Source organism: Uranotaenia lowii, chromosome 3 (genome assembly GCF_029784155.1).
Source record: "Uranotaenia lowii strain MFRU-FL chromosome 3, ASM2978415v1, whole genome shotgun sequence".
Classification (NCBI taxonomy): Eukaryota; Metazoa; Arthropoda; class Insecta; order Diptera; family Culicidae; genus Uranotaenia; species Uranotaenia lowii.
In genome coordinates, this window is record NC_073693.1 from 30,067,266 (window position 1) to 30,085,150 (window position 17,885).

A 17,885-nucleotide genomic window follows, 5' to 3' on the forward strand; every position below is an offset into this window, starting at 1 on the left:
GTCCTAATAAATACCTTTAGACAGTTATTCTCTTGTTTCACTTAATCGAAGAATACAACATTCTTTTGGCGACGAGGAATTTCAAGAACCTCCGAAAGCAACCCAACTCCTATTCCTGAAACCTTCAAGCATCAACGATTCAAGATGACCGACAAGGCTTTTCGAGACGCGATTATCCAGCTCACCGATCTCAAACCAGCAGCGGCAGATTGCAGATCTCCAACGGACGAACGCAAATTCGGCTGGCAGTGAGCAAATCATCAAGTCCATCGCAACTGGTATCGACGAGTTCCAGTCCGATCCTGACGGCGGAATATTTTTTGAATCCTGGTACGCGCGCTTCGAATACGTTTTCAAGGAAGACGGCAAGCAGTTGGACGACAACGCAAAGGTCAGGTTGCTTCTCCGTAAGATTGGCACGCAGTTCCACGAACGCTACGTGAACAGCATTCTGCCAAAGCACCCCCGAGAATTCCGTTTCGAAGAAACCGTCAAGAAATTGAAAAAACTTTTCGGAAGGCAAACATCGCTCTTCAACGCCCGCTATCAGTGTCTTCAGTACGTGAAGAACGATGCTGATGATTTTTCCACCTACGCGGCCTCCATCAACAAACACTGTGAAGCGTTCCAGTTGACGAAGCTCTCCAACGATCAATTTAAGGCGCTCCGTTTCGTCTGTGGTCTCCAGTCACCTCGCGATGCAGACATCCGGACACTATTGATTGGCAAGCTTGAAGCAGAAGAGTCCGCACCCGCTGGTGATGGAACCACTTTGACGCTGGAAAACCTAGTGGAGGAGTGCAATCGGATCATCAACGTCAAACAAGACACAAAAATGATCGAGAAGGGATGAAACGACAAGTACGTCAACAGCATCACCCATCATTCGAAGCCTGCTAGCAAAAAGGTCCCGAAAACACCCTGTTGGCTGTGTGGAGACCAACACTACGTCAAGGATTGCCCTTATCAACAACGTTATTGCAGCAAGTGCAAAGAGAAGGGTCACAAAGATGGTTATTGTTCCTCTGCTGAGCAGAAACCTTTCAAACTGGTCGACCAACCAAAGCCAAAGGACACCGTCAAATCCAATGGCCCTTTGGTTAATCGATTGGACCACTACACTAAACGGAAATACATCAAAGTGGATCTCAACAACTTCCCAGTCCAGTTACAACTAGACTGTGCGTCGGACATTACAATCATCTCCGAACAGGTCTGGGAAACAATTGGTCAACCAGTAATTCAAGAGCCGGAAGTTATAGCTGTCAGCGCATCAGGAAACGAGATTGGTATCATCGGTCAATTTCTTGCAAATATCACCGTCCATGGTACCACCAAGCAAGGCCGAGTTTTCATTTCAACGAACCCGGATCTCAACGTCTTCGGCATCGAGACGATTGATCAGTTCAATCTCTTGTCGATCCCATTCAACACACTCATCCAGTCCGTGCAGCAGAAATCCAATAATCGACGTTGTAGTTTCTGCGCCGCAAAATCTCCGAGGAAAACCAATCTGGAGTCATGGTCGATTCCAACGAAGCCATGGGTGCGCATCCATGTCAACTACTCTGGTCCTGTGGATGGCTACTACTACTTAGCTATCGTTGACGCCTATTCCGAATGGCCCGAAGTTTTCCGTACCCGCAGTACGACAACCACCGCAACACTGAATATCCTTCAAGAAACCTTCGCAAGGTATGGATATCCACGTACCCTGGTAACAGGCAACAGTTTCCAGTTTGTGAGCTCAACGTTCAAGCAGTTCTGCGAATCAAACGGAGTCAGCCACATGATCACGGCTCCGCATCACTCGCAGTCAAACGGACAAGCCGATAGGTTCGTAGACGCACTTAATCTTAAGGATCTTAAGAAGCTCGTCAAGGGGGAAAGCAGGGCAACTTTCCAGCATCTTCAAATTCTGTTGTCCACGTACCGTTCAACACCGAATCAAAACGCCCCCGAAGGAAAGACACCTGCCGAACTTTTCCTGAAAAGACCGATTCGAACAACTCAGAATCCTGCCAAGCCGAGGTCCAAGACCAATTGAAGTGAGCACAAAGCAACGCCATGATGATAGTTTCAACCAGCCTCCTGTCACCAGTCCATTCCCAGTCTCCTGACCGTTTACTGACGCACTACGCACAGTTGACTGATGCACTACGATTTTTCTTAAAGGGAAAGATATCAGGGAATAGTCGAGATAGCCATGATTTGCTGTCATGGCTATGCGGTAAAAAACTAGAAAATTTTCATTAGTCGTATTCTGACCACAAAAGAAACAAGTCCTAATAAATACCTTTAGACAGTTATTCTCTTGTTTCACTTAATCGAAGAATACAACACAAAGTTCGCGAAGAAATATCTGGTTTGGCAAGCCATCTGTACCTGTTGCTTGCAAAGCAGCATTTTCATAGCTTCCGGGACTGTCAAACAAGAAATTTACGTGAAAGAGTGTTTGAAAAAACGTCTGCTGCCTTTCCTGAAGAAACACGGTTGTTCCGTACTCTTTTGGCCGGATTTGGCATCTTGCCATTACGGTAAAAAGGCCATGGAGTGGTACGCCGACAACAACGTGCAGGTGGTTCCCAAGGACAAGAACCCTCCCAACACGCCAGAGCTTCGCCCAATTGAGAAATACTGGGTTATTGTCAAGCGGAACCTAAAGAAGACCAAAAAACTGCTAAGGACGAGCAGCTGTTCAAGGCAAACTGGCTTTCTGCGGCGAAGAAGATGGACAAGGTCTGATGGCAGGGGTTAAGCGTGAGGTCCGACAATTCGGATTTGGAAAAGCGGAAGCCTAACTGAATATTTTCCTGAATTTTATACTAATTAAACTTGAAAAAGAAATTTTTTTAAATGAACGATTTCACCGATTTACACGCGTTTTCCCTTGACCAAATTTTGACCGTATCACCCTTTAGGCAACTTGTATATTCTATAAGCCATATTGAGTCCACTTATCATATTTTTGTGAAACATCGCAGCGCAATTATAGTTTCCTAACTAGAATTGGTGTGAAATAATCATTCTTGCGAATATAATTTTATTGCAAAATACTACGTTCACTTTTAAGTATGTGCTAAGTAAATTTAAGTAAGAGAAAATGCATGAGTTTTTAGCAATTGATAAGTGATTTAGATCCTTTTATCCGAAGCAGGGCTCGGCATCGTCGAAAGGAAAGAATGAAATTGAAATTTCCCTTTATTTGTCTCACTCCAACAAATTTCAATTTCGAGCAGTTCACTTTCATTACTCGAATGAAAGTGAATCCTCTCATATTCACTGCTCGGGTGAAAGAAAGAAATTCAAAAGTCAGCAGAAGAGAATTTCAATGATGCTTGAAACTGCCCGCAATCAGTGTCATCAATTTCGACGTCAAACGAGACTTTCAATGCAGCAAAACAGGCAGCAAATAGCATACACACACACACACCAGTCGCGTGGCAACAGATTTTTTGATGTGCCCCGTGCAATTGTTGGTATTTTTTGATGCGTCTATGCGTTGATGAAAATCCCGAAAAAAGAAAAAAGAAGAAAAGATTTTAGGTGAAGAGTGTTAAATTAACAGATTTGAAAAGAGTGTTAAATTAACAGAAATGAAAAGATTCCTAAATGTTGTTTTTGTCAGGGCTTTCAGGGAGCGTTTCATGAATTCATGAGAGATTCCAAAAGATTTTTTTTAATTGGGTGCGCCTGAAGAATGTAACAAGCCTCCACACTTCCAAAGTGTCATATTGACAGTCTTTGAAGGATTAATTATTTAGTCAGCAGTTCGGCTTTTTTATTCAAGCCTGATTTATCCTGATCCAGGTTCCCTGAATTTTGTAGAAAATGTTGGCAACCCTGCATCTAAAGTCAAAATTCAATTTGAAACATCATTCCACTTACACACCCACAAATTGTGGGGTGTTCAGGTTTTTTATATGAATGATTAGAAAAATATGACGAATTTAAGTTGACCACTTTTTAATCCGAACTCCCCTAATCAATAACCCAAATGATTATGAATCGATAAGAGTTTATTTTTTGTTTGATTTTGCAGATAAAGTAAATAAATCCGGGAAAAAATTCGGACTAATTATAATGAGATCTGGACATCCGGGCCGAACCGAACTTTTATCAAATTTTATATTAAATATCCGAGCAATCCGGAAATTTCATCTAATTCTACGACTCAAACCTAGGTCCAGAATTCTGGTCACCAGATTCTGGATTCATATCCATAACTAACCTACAATCTTGATTTAAATCCAATTCAGAATGCAAATCTATTTTCTCCAAAATGTTCAATATTGTAATGGGTACGTTGTCAAGATAAATAAGTACAACCATCACATCACATCTAAAATCGAACATCAAACTTCCAACAATCTCACAGGGAGCTCGCAATCCATATAACTGGTGCAATTGTGACATTCCTGGTTACATTTAGGATTGTAAAACTGAAACAGGATCCCGAATCAGGTGAACAACTATCTGCCTACCATCTTGAGTGGCTTAACGAGATGACATCAAACGTATCATCTTCACTAGCATCCAGCATCGTCGTCGTCATCATCGAAGAAAGGTAGATGATTACCTAAGCCATAAGCAAGCCAATTGAATACTTATGATGGTGGAGAAAGGCAACAACATCATTGCTGAATGAGCAACATAACACTGACATCATTGACCAAAAAAATGCAGTTGTGTCCAGTCCATCTCTTTCTTTCCGGGAGAAACAGGTTCGTCGCTTTGCCATCGGGATGGCGCATCGAACTCTCTTCGGATTTTTAATGCGTACTGCATGCATATCCATAACTTTTTTTCTGAGTTTGTGGTACATCGTCTTCAAGCGGGAACGGACAGAATTGGGTCAATTTCCTCTGGTGCCGTAAGACCCATCAGGAGGATAGGAGCCAGTGAAATAGGTCAAGGAAACACGTGGGCCCACATACATAACCTCAATTTGAGGTGCGTAAAAAGCTCGTTTCGAAGAATTAACTGATGGGTACCAGTTACTGTAACGAGCTGCGATTTTCAGTAATTTTCCCGATACTTTTAACTTTTATAACAATTTTTTTAATATTTCAGTTTAAAGATTGAAAAGTAAGCAGTTTTTCATAGATCTAGTTTGCATTGGTGCAACGAAAATAAAAAAAAATCAAAATCAAGCAGTAGGCGACGCAATGGGGGTAACAATCGATCAGACTGAAAACCGAAGTCTACCGCGAGTGGGTCGGTCGATTACGCGCTACTTTCAACCACAAACTTCTTTTCCACCCCCGCGTGCGCACTTAGCATTACCTCATTGTCTCAAGTCGAAGAAAGAGGTCTGTCTACAAATCCGAGAGAGCCAAATCTAAAATGTACCATATTGAAAATGTTTTACGATGGCTTCAATTTTTCGCTTGTTTTCTTCTCATCAAAGCCAGTAGTAGGCAATAACAACAGAAACATTATTCCGAGTGTTCGGTTCGAGTGGTTGTTGTTTTTCGTTGATTTTTTTTGCATAACAACTAAAAGCAGAGTGCAGCAAGCAGCACTCTACGACTCTACGAGAAAATGTGCCGCCACAAAATAAAGCTCTCGATGATGGAAAAATAATCTGCGCCGATCGATGATGCGTGTACGTATCTGACTACAAGAAAAAAGTAGAGTGAGTGCGTTCAATTAGATTTGTGTTCGTTGTTCGTCATGCGTCTAAATGCATTTTTAAGTGATGTAATCGATGATGATGCATCTGGGAGTTGCAAAAGAAAATAATATGTATGTATCTATTAGCATCTACTTTGATGGATGCGCGCCTATCAGTCGATCACAATTCTGTTTGAATGCACTTTGTGTGCCCGTTTTCCAAAAGCTTTTTATATAAGCCAGTTCTGAAATGCGTACAGATGTTTCGATTCTGATTGCAGAATTTACAATCAACAGCATCAGACGCACGGAGTGGCAAACTAAATTAAACATTAACTAGTAATAAGACACAACGTTCAAGTATGACAAGACATCACTTCTGCATAATCAAAGACGGTTTTGACGGTCGCCATGGTGGGGGTGATTCTTCTTCTAGACAATATTCATGTTATGCTAAGCTTTCAAGGATTTTTTCTGAGCGTATCCGGGAAAATCTGAGCATTTTTACACAAAAACCTGGTAGAATCCGGTCATTGGATTAAAATTATCAATTAAAAAACCGGGCAGCATTTGGGCAAATCTGACCAAAGTCCAGGATTTTCTCATAAAAAATAGCGAGAAAAGTGAAAAATGAACACATGAAAAATTATATTTTTTAAAAATTCTTTTGCGGCTTTATCGGTAAGGGTTAAAGAGTTGAAATGAAAGACGAATAACATCCAGGGTGGCCACAACTTTTTTATTTTGAAATTCCCGGTTTATTCCCGGTTTTCCCGAACAAAAAATTAAGATTTTCCAGACTTTGATTGTCCATTTTCGCCGGCATATAGCAAAATTTTCAACTTATTTCATTGATTTGGTTGTTTCATAACACTTAATTCATTGAACACTTAGACGAACACGATTCCGATTTAAGAAATTAATCACATAGAAAAACATACTACACAAAATCGTTATGGGGTTTTAAATCATGTCTACAAAAAATTTATAAATGGTGTGTTAAACAGGACTTTTCAGTCAATCGTTCGTCATGTGACATTCTATAATTTTTTAAGTGTTACAGATATAAATTGTGTTACTACAGCTCACAGTCTCTTGAATTTTAAATTGTTTTGAGGGCGTTCGATCATGTACATAACTCCCAACATAACTTGTTACAGAAAATTCAGTAAAAATGTTGTTTTCAGACGATTTACAGCCAGTAATAAATGCATCTCCGAGTGTGTTATAAATTGCTGCTAAACATTTATCATCCTGATTCACAGAGGATTGTTTATAATTGCCCTTGCTTTTCAAAACCTGGAGTATTTTTGAACACTTGTTTTTAGGGATTATTTGATTATATATACTTATTTTTGATGTTTAAAATACCAATAACTGTCAAGACCTTGAAAATAAACCGTTATGCAAGGTTTATCAGTTTCTAAAATCTGTGAATATAAGATTGTAGAACAAGATTCCTTTTCCTTTATGAATACAAAAAATCCCTATGACTAATAAAGAGTAGATTTTTAAAGACCACAAATAGTATCTAAACGTAATGTTTAGATTCCTCTAGAAATATTGCCATCACTAAAAAGTTTTTACGTAACAAGAATCTTAACAGTGCTTAATACTACCCCATATTAACCTGGGTAATTATGAACAGATATAAGAACAAAAAAGAGTAATCTTTGTTCATGATAACTCTAGTTGACCCTATCATTTTACGAAGAACTTGTCTTCTGTTTTAGCTTAGTTTTAAAAATATGTTCTTTAGAATTCAGTACAGATTTTTAATATATTGAAAAAGTCAATTATCAATATTTGCAAAAAAAAAACTCGTATTAAATTTTTCAATCGTTATTATAACTGTGTTTTATGCAATTCAGTGCTAAAAAATTAACTTTTAGACACTGAGAAAATTATCGAAAAGCGATAATTTTCAATACAAACTGTTTTTCACCTTCAAAAGTACAGTGCACGATCTACTTCATCGCAAATTTTCAGTCATTTGGTATAGTCATTGACATGTGGTAATTTACAAGATGCACTTCTTGTAGGCCAATTAATGGGTTTTAAAAGGATTTTTCATTAAATTGTGTATTTATGCCACTCGTTGCAAAACTCGATTTTTTCAGCCTTCGACGAAATTATCCAACTCGGCAAACCCCGTTGGATAGTTTTACGACTCGTTCTAAAGAAATAAACTTTTTGCAACTTGTTGCAATAAATAACTAATTAGAAACCATTCACCAAACATTGTTTTTGCATCTTGAATTCTGACTTCAAAAGTTTGAGAAAAATATGGACAACAACTTATAGAGTCTTATTATTAAACTAATTGAGGATTTTTGAACAGCATATCAAAGTGTGAGATATAGACAAAATTTGAAACATTTATTCAATTCAGATTCACCCATAGTTTTTTTAAATTTTAATACTAAAGAATTTCAGTTTCGAAATGAATATTTAAAAAAATCGCAAAAGGAATTAAAAATTATGAATTCTAAATTTATTATAATAAAATCAAAAGTATCGTTAGTCGATTAAAATAAGAAACATTTATTTTTGACTTTCAAAGCGTAGTAGAATTGTAATTTAAAATTTTGCAGTTTAAATTTTGTTTTTTTTTAACGAGCACACACACATAGGATCTCAGTGAAACTTCATGTTTCTTTGAAGAGATCTTCTTTCCTTAACTCTAAGCGTACATCTTCCGAAGTAATGATGGCTAGCATCTTACAAATGCTAAAACCACCAACCCACCGAAAGTGTACTATGTATGCCATGACCGGGATTCGATCTCATGAACCTTGGCGTAGAAGACTTGAGCTTTAACCACTACGCCAAAGCCGCTGGCTGATTGATTGATACTCGAAATAAACTACCTATAATACTTGATTTTGAGTTCAAGATAACATTTTGATACATTGAAATTGCAAATTTTGAAAGAATTTTAAAAAGAAACAATGTAATTTTCATTAGTAGCCATACTAGGTTTTAATAAAACATTGTAAATCCTCTACTACATACGACCTCATATTTGGTTTTGAACTTTTTTATTTAAATATTTTTAGTATCATTCAGTACTGAAATACATTGCAAATTATACTTTCAACTTAAAAAAAACTGATTTCGTGCATTATTTCAACAATTAAAATTAAAGTGGATGTGATTTGAGTAAAAAAAGTAACAGTTAATTGTTCAACATTTAAAAATTATGTTCCGTTCAATACTATTATTAAACGGGACATAATTTTACCCTGTTGAACAATTAACTATTAATTTTTTCACTCAATTCAAATCTACAATAATTTTAATTGTTGGAATAATGTACAGAATCAGTTTTTTTTTACAATTATAAATATAGTCTACAACGTTTTTGAGTATTGAATGATGCTTAAAATATTTAAATAAAAGTTCAAAACCAAGTATGTTAGTTATAACGTATTTTGTGATATTTGCATTGTGCCGTCCTGAAATCGAATCATTTGCAGATTCTGTCAAATCTAGTTCTGGTGATATTAAGTTTTGAAATTTAAAAATTAATAAATTTTGAATAATATAAATCATCGATAACTAATAAACCGACAACCCTATATAAAAAAAACAATAAGAGATTTCGGATCTATTTATCATTCTCCATTTGATAGAGGATTAAGACATTACCTAGCTATTCTAGATTCAAAGAAACAATGCTGGAAAAGTTTAAAAAAGCAATAGAAAAAATGTAGCCATTGTGACATCATTGAAGAACATTTATGAGCTTTCGATATCAAAGACTTAAATTCTTTAAGTCCAATAACCTTAAATTCTCATATTTCAACAGACTGTGAAAAATAAACTTAAATTCTAAAATGTTGCTAAAAAATTTATTAAGTTAACCTTTTATTCTCGAAAACTAGAGCTAGCAGAAAAAAAAACGATTCTGCATATTTGGATATGTCCCCTCAAATTATTCAAATTAGCTTTCAACCCCCCGGGCAAACGGAAGAATGTAAATTTGGTTGACTTGTGCTATCAAAAAGAAATACACTAAAAATAATCAATACTATTGCAATATTTAATATTGTTATTTTGACATGGTTCTTTTTTAGAAGTTAAATTCAAGGATTGATTTCTTAAATGCTTTACTCAAAACAAAATATGTATATTTTGAGGAATTTAATATGCAATGTTGAATCACTTTAAAATTTTTGAAGAATTTACATGAATTAGTTAGTTTTTTTAAATTTAGAAGTAGTTGAAGAGAAATCAGAGAGTATTTAAAAAATTTCCAAACTTATGATGATCTTTTCACACATTTTTGAACTGTTTAATTCTGACTTGGAAATTAAGTTTTGAGTTTTGGGTTGAATCTCTGATCTTAGAATCAAAACTGAATTTCGGTTTCCTTTTGTTAGTTTTCCCGGTTTGTGGTCTAAATTCCCGGTTTTCCCGGTTCCATTTTCAATTCCCGGTTTTTTCCCGGTTTTCCCGGTTTTCCCGGTTCTGTGGCCACCCTGAACATCAGTATTTTTTTTAAGATCTAAACTTTTTACTCTGTTTTTAAAGCTTCATTGATTCTTTATTAAGCCAAAAAAAATTACTGGTGTAGAATCCTCATCATTTCCTCCTTTCAATGCGGCTCACGAAGTACTGTAGAAACGTTTCTAGTAGGTCTAAATAACATCACATTTTGCTTAATTTGTCTGATAAGTTTTCAAATTATATTGATAAAATATAAATATCCTTCTTTCCGACTCCGCGCTGAAAAAGAAGGACCTCGAATTATCCGTGCACAAACAATTTCTCTTATAATATTTGGTCTGCTTTGCTTGATAAGTACTCGTACCATGCTAGAAAACTTGTAAGGAAACCCCACTACTTGAAGGACAGATGTCCCATTTTATCGCTACCAACAACTTTCGTATCAAATTTGGTTCCATTGCACAATGGGGAAAAAGTGTATAAACCGTGAAGAAATTCAATATCTTTCTTCCTACATGGACCAAATCTATGAAAATATACTTTGCTTTAGTACACATGTCCGGACAATCGATTGAACATAGTTTCAGATGCCGCACACAGGGGAAAACGATGTAAAAAGGTGATTGTTTACGCCAAAACGGAGCGCTTTAGACCCATAGTGTTTTCGGGACATTTTATTTACATACATTTAAAGCACTTTAAAATGAGCTTTTGAAAAAAAAATGATTCAATTACCTAGCAGTGAGATAGAAAAATTATTTTTTGTAATTTTAATTTTAGAGAAATTATGTTTTTGGCAAGTTTTTAGATTGTAAAAAATGTTGCAATTTTGTTGAAAACGTTAACTTCGTAGGATCTAACTCAAAAAAGTAAGAATTGAACCCTTCTTACTTAAATATTTTTTATTCAAAATTTTCAGTTTTTAACTATATCTTTTCAGGCCGAGCTTATTCAAGCAAAGTATGTTTAAAAGAGTTTTGAGTCACCCAAAATCGAACAGTTTTGTCGTTCACACTTTTTAAAAATATTTAGACTGAAACAAGTTAGATTGGAAAAACTAAGAAAAAATAGCTGTTATCAAACACCTGTATCTTTCTAGTTCGGATGAGTTCGGTTCATTTTTTGGTTGCATCAGAATCAAGCAGGTTACACCGTTATAAAACATGAAGTTTACAACGTTAAGTTGTTTATTTTGTAGCCTTATAAATGATTTAAGTTACTTTCAAACATACTTTGATTGAATAAGCTCGGCCTGAAAAGATATAGTTAAAAACTGAAAATTTTGAATAAAAAATATTTATTTTATTTTGAACCCTTCTTACTTTTTTGGGTTAGCTTCTACTAAGTTGACGTCTTGGACAAAATTGCTAAACTTTTTACAATCTAAAAACTTGCCAAAAACATAATTTCTCTAAAATGAAAATTACAAAAAATAATTTTTCTATCTCACTGCTAGGTATTTGAATCTTTTTTTTCAAAGTGCTTTAAATGTAGGTAAAATGTCCCAAAGACACTATGGGTCTAAAACGCTCCGTTTTGGCGTAAACAATTTTGATCATCTTTTTACATCGTTTTCCCGCGCCGCACGAGCTTACGAACTGAGATAGAGTGCCTTTTTAACCCTCAATTCCCTATATTTTTAAAACAAACCAGAAAAAACGGATTTGGACTAAAAAATGAGCCATTACTCCATTTTATGATGCGTGCGGTGGCTCAAACAGCTTTTATTCGATTCCTTGGAAAAAAAACACACAAGATAGGTCTCATTTGGTTCAAAAATTTGAATTCTAAACCTTTTTTTCTGAATTAATTGAAAAATGTAGGGAAATTGAGGGTTGAATAATCATAGCTCAATTTTAAAATGCGTGCATTGGCTCAAACAGCTTATTTTCGATTTCTCAGAGAAAATCACACAAAATCACTCATTTGGTTCAAAATTTTTAAGTCCGAACTTACCTTTTTCATAATTAATTGAAAAATAATCAGCCATAACTCGATTTTCCGAAAGATATTGTATTTTTTCGCGATTAATACACTGTTTTCCCCACCATGCATTAACAGAAGGGTCTGTAATAAACATAAAAACATATTTCGTACCCAAATACCTTCCCATGATAACTTTTCCAGTTATGCCAACAAAATTTCTTTATTACTTTGCTTTAATTTATGTAACGTGATTGACGCTCCCTCCCTATAAAAAGAATAGTTTCTCAAACAATGATAGAACCATTTCTCACACCCAAATAATTTCCCATGCCAAATTTGGTTCCATTTGTTTGATAAGTTCTTGGTTTATGCAAATTTAATGTATAAAATTCCCCTCTTCCCTCAATATCTGTAATGCACAGTGGTGCAGAACATCAATCCAGCTGTACGAAATTAATAGCGCCCAGGGATGAAGAGATAGATATTTGATGTCTTCAGCAACATTGTTCAGTTTTACGTGAAGCATATTCTAGTATCTAAATTTTTGCCGAGGGGTCCACCGATAGCGAGATAAAAATGTTAACTTTTTTGATTTTCAAATTAGGGCTTTGATGTCTTCGACAAAGTTGTTTATCTGATCAAAATACATAAGTTTGTTGAATGTGTCAAAGTTCTATCACATCTCTCTCAGGAGTTACAGTCAAAGTAAAAAAAAATCTCTTTAAAAAACAGTTTTTTGGACCTGACACCTTGTAGATTGGATAAAATGGTTAGCTGTCTTTGAAACAAAGTTGTAACTAGCCACAATCTACAATTGTCTCATACATTATGATGGGTTTAGAAGTTGCTGAAGCTTTATAGAAAGCATTTAGTGTATTTTATTGGCAATTTTTTAAGGCCCGTCCATCGAAAAGTGCACATTTTCGCAACACTCCCTTTTTTGTGATTATTTTTGATGATAAGCGGAACCATTTCCATTTGAAATTAGCGGGGAAATCGGTGGAACTAGTAGAAATTTGAATGATTGAAAATACAATTTTTATATAAAAATGATCTTTTTTACTTATAGAAATGATGTTCTGCACCACTGTGCAATGGAAGAAGGGAGAGTCCCAAGAAAGTGTTCCTCAAATTCGAATGTCCTCCTATGCCAAATTTGGTTTATTTGCTCGATCAGCTCTCAGGCTAAATGCGCGTACTAAGGCCTACTTATTTTCTCCCAAATTCAAATAGAAAAGTGCAGGGTAGCCAACATTTTTTTTTTTTCAAAATTCGGAACTTGAAAAATAAAAATCTAGATATATGGTTTAATGTAAATTTAGGTCGAAGTGAGGACCTTTTTTTTGTCGTCAATCCATATTTTGACCTCCACCAATGTCCTTAATGCAGTTCCGTTCTACCCATTTTCCATAATAATCACAAAACTCAGGGAAAATCAGGCTTATTTCCAAAAATCAGGGAGAAAAGGAGGCTAATTATGTTATCAGGTTGGACCTACACAAATCGAGAAAATCCTGAAAATGGCACATTGGAAACCCTTGATAGGTGTCTGAAAATTACATGCATATGAGCTGCTTTCTTTACATTACAGCAAATTTTCGTTAAAACCTCTTACAGTTTTTGTGAAAATGATTTTGCAATAAAAACAGGTAAAATAGCCGATTTCCGAAACCGGCAGGCTAAATGCGTATATGTATGTTTTCAGCTACAGTACTGGACAAAATAAAGTGCGCACTTGCTATCACAATTTTACAATCCCTGAAACTTTTGTCACTTTAGAAATATCGAAATATTCTAATGAATTGTAGTATTTTTGATACATTAACGGTGGTGAAAAAATTTTGTAAAGGAATTACATATGTTCTTTACAGGTAAGCAAAATAGTAACAAATGTCAGTTCTCGCACTTGAGAGTCGGACATCGTCCTGTAGACTAGCCCGAAACCGGTTGACAAAATAGGTAATTTTATATCCATTTTCCGTAAAGTAAGAACGTTATATGTCGTGTCCTGTAATTTAAAATTTTTCCATCTTCTTATAAGCCAAAAAAGAATTCAGTTACCTGCAAAATCCGTCGGAACTACGAGTTTTATTACCTGTGCACCCACTTCGGGCACGATTGAATCCTATAAGATGATGAAAAGGCAACTTTCCGGCCAAAAACCGCCAGGAAGGTTTTTTTAAAGCAAAATATCTTAAAATACGTTTCAAATGAACCAGGAGCACGACTCATAAGCAATAGGCTAAACCCGTAGCGGTTCAGCACGACAGTTTTGTTAATATATTTCTCAACAACTAACACTATAGATTGATCGTATAAAACTCACAAAATCAGCATTTACCTACCAAAGTGGTACTCATACATATTTTTAATTTTCGGCTAAAGCGATAAGAACTATACAAACTGGGTTATATTTGACACCTTATTCGTACATTCTGAAAGGATGCAAGTTTGCTTTCAACACATTTTTATACACCATATGAGGTCCTTGGGGTCAGAGGGGTATAAGTGCATAAAAGCATATTTCGAGAAAACACGATTTAAAGTTTTTGTGTTTGGCCATTTTCCATATACTTTTCGTAAATTTGTATTTTTCTTTCGAACGTAAAAGTATGAAAACAAAATTCAAAAAATCCGAAAAAATCATGAAATATAGTTTGGAATATGAAAATACGGTTGGCACTATTAACTCAAAATCGACCATTTGGTCACTTATACCCCTTTGGTTCTGAGGGCCTCATATGATTTTTAGCAATCTGGTTGCACTGCTGGTTGAACAACAAGGCTGTTTTATCACTTGAACCCTACGAGGGAGTACAAATAGAGCGACATCGTTTCCAGCATCTGCAAACATAACGGACTTTTTATCATATTCTATTTATATCGTCTTCAAGTTTACATTTTTTCGATCGTTTACTTTTTTGGTAGAAATAGCGATTCGCTTTAACGTTGTTAACGACTTGCTACGATTCAACCTACGTTTCTCTTGATCCATTATTTTATGATAAATAAGTATGCTAAAAGATTCAATTTGATAAATAACTGATTTTCAGCTGAATAAGAAAGAAAAACCATCAACATTTTTGTTTACAGATTTATTACGAACGATTTTTATAGTCCAACAAATTTCATCAAAATGTTGCAAAACCTTGTTTGAATTTTAAAATTTTTTGATTACATTAAAGTTTGTTCATGCTATGTGTTCAAAGCGTATTATCCTCAATCTGGACTGACTAAATAGGTTGATTTACCTGCTATTTCGTCAATCGGCTGTAGATACAAATAACTCAACATGCGCATTTAGGAACACTTCCCCCTAAAAGGTAAAAACCCCACAAACATGAAATCGTTTAAAATGCTGTTACGAATCGCTTATAGTAAGAAGATCGCATAAATTGTCGTCTGAAGTTAGTTTAAATCGGATGTGAATATGATAGAAAGTCCGCCGTGTTTGCAAATTTTGAAAAGATTCTGCTCCCGCGCGGGCTTCAATATTGTCGCTGGCAACAATTTGAAGGCTATGTGAACAGAATCTTGCGCTCTCTTGCATTCTTCCAATAGGTACGAATAAGGTGTCGGATAGCGCCCATTTGGTGTAGTTTTCATCGCTCTAGAAAGAAATGAAATTTATGCATGTATATTGCCTCCAAATTGGTAGGTAAATGCTGTTTTCTATAATGCATATAGAATGTACATTAAAAACAGCATAAGAATATTGCTACAGAAATGTTTGCTGGGAAAGGAATCCACCGATAAAATAAACAAAATGCGGTGGTCAAATCGTGCGCATTATAGTTGAGCCATTGGCAAGGTGGAAATCCAAAAAAAAAATTTCATAGGACTGCAAAACGATTTTTAGATGGCATATCTCTCTGTCTCTCTGAGGTGGCCGACATATCTGTAGAAGCTGCGAATCATAAAGTGATTTAGAACGATTGACACAATAAACGGCCACATGAACAAATTAGACTGCCTTCAAAAGCAACAACTTTCCTTCCAAAACACTTCCATCTAGATGGATCTAGATCTCAACTCTATATTATCCATTTAAATTCTGGATCTGAACTGTACATCTCAATTTAGAAATACACACTTTTTTGCTTGTTAAGATATTAATGGTTGAAAATCGTCAATTTTTTTTTTCTACTATTTGTTTTAAACGAATGTGTGTACAACGGATAAATCAAGCATAAGTTTACTTTTTTCGGATGAAGCAATTGGCGTTTAGGAACAAAATATTTAAAAAAAAAACCAAATAAGAATAGTACCACTTATAATTGCTACAGAAATCAAGATTACTTCTTAAAATTCACAGAATCAATGGGAATAATTATGCTTCTACGAACTATTTGAAAAAATTACCATATTTTTAAGCCATTTCTAGAATTCTAAAGGTGTTAAAGGGATTATTAAGTGATTTTCCTGATGAAGAAATCAATTGACTGCTAGAGGAAAATCTGTTCAAATTCCTTTAAATCCTTTGGAATACTACAAAACGCCTAAAAATGCAATTATCTGTTCGAATGGTTCGTAAGAGCATTATTATTCACTTTTACACAGTAAGTTTTAAGAAATACCTAATCTTGATTTTCATAGAAAAAACACAAGATGTACTTTCCTTATTTTGCACCCTTTTAAACCAGCAATTAAAGTTAGGAGTTTTTATTTTCATAATTATTACCAATCCAGCTATTAAATCGTTCCCATTTTATAACTTTGATTTTTTTGATAATTTTCTTCCTGTTTACTTTTAAAGTTCACTTTGACCCTCCTTTTCATTTGTCTATGTTGCACAGTCTGTAGCCAAATAAAATACATAAACTATGAATTTCCAAACAAGACATCCTTAACCAGCACCCAATTGACTTAACGACCCCTCCTTCAATTATCAAAATGATTTTCTAATTCACGCGATGCCTTTCGACAGCTGGCCACGAGCCACGCCATCCAGTGACACGAATAACGCAATCTATTCAATATAAAACAACAACAATCACGAATCCGGTCATCATCTGCAAACAATTCAAATCTATTGGAATAATTCGGCATCAAATTTTCAACAAATGAAATTTATAGAAAAAAAAACCCCGAACACCAATAATTGCAGTCAAAGATTTCGAAGCTCTCCTAGCTGTCGTGGCTTAGTAGAGTGATGAAAGGTTTTTGCTTCGGTCGCTACCTCCTAAAGTCAACCGACAATCAAACGAATGGAAAAACCGCGCAGTCAGTGGCATTATTTGCACATTTCAAACCAAGTGATGAGTCGTTGTGGAAACATAAGAAACATGAAATAAACTCGATGGCAAAGTTTTTTTTACCCCCGACCAACCGATTATTACTGCTAATCATAGCAATGTGTGAGGTCGCAATGCAACCTCTTTGATGCAGTTCCAACATACGAGGGCTAGATTACCAGATACACATTCGTACCATTTAAATGGTTATCTGGCAAAAATCGAAAAATTAAAAATTCTAATTAGGGATGTTACAAACTGATATTAAGTCGGTAGCAAAATCTTTAGCACCCACCCCAACTGATACTTACTATGAGATGGGTGCAGTTTGAGCGATGGAAAATTTGTAAACATAGCAAACCGATGCGTTTTTGCCACTACACTAGAATTTCCATATATCAAAACATAAACACCAACATTAACCCTCTTCTCATCGCTTGCTTTGTGGGACGCTAAAGTTACTCTTGATTACACAGTTTTCAAATGCAAATATAGGCGGGATTTTACATTGACGGGAAGTAGGTACATTGACTCAAACTGATATGACTAACATATTACCAAAATATTACAAAAGAAAGCATATTGTTTTTTGCTTTATTTTTTTTTAACAGACAGTCTTTGTAGCCTTTCACAGAACCAACAAAGTTGTCAAAATGG

The 17,885-nt window shown here is 35.4% G+C and overlaps 1 protein-coding gene across 4 annotated transcripts in view; it reads right to left on the reverse strand.

The window, feature by feature from the left end:
• Positions 1 to 17,885, reverse strand: part of LOC129751686 (guanine nucleotide exchange factor DBS) — a 361,927-nt gene that overhangs the window by 190,342 nt on the left and 153,700 nt on the right. The gene's annotated exons all lie outside the window — the stretch shown is intronic.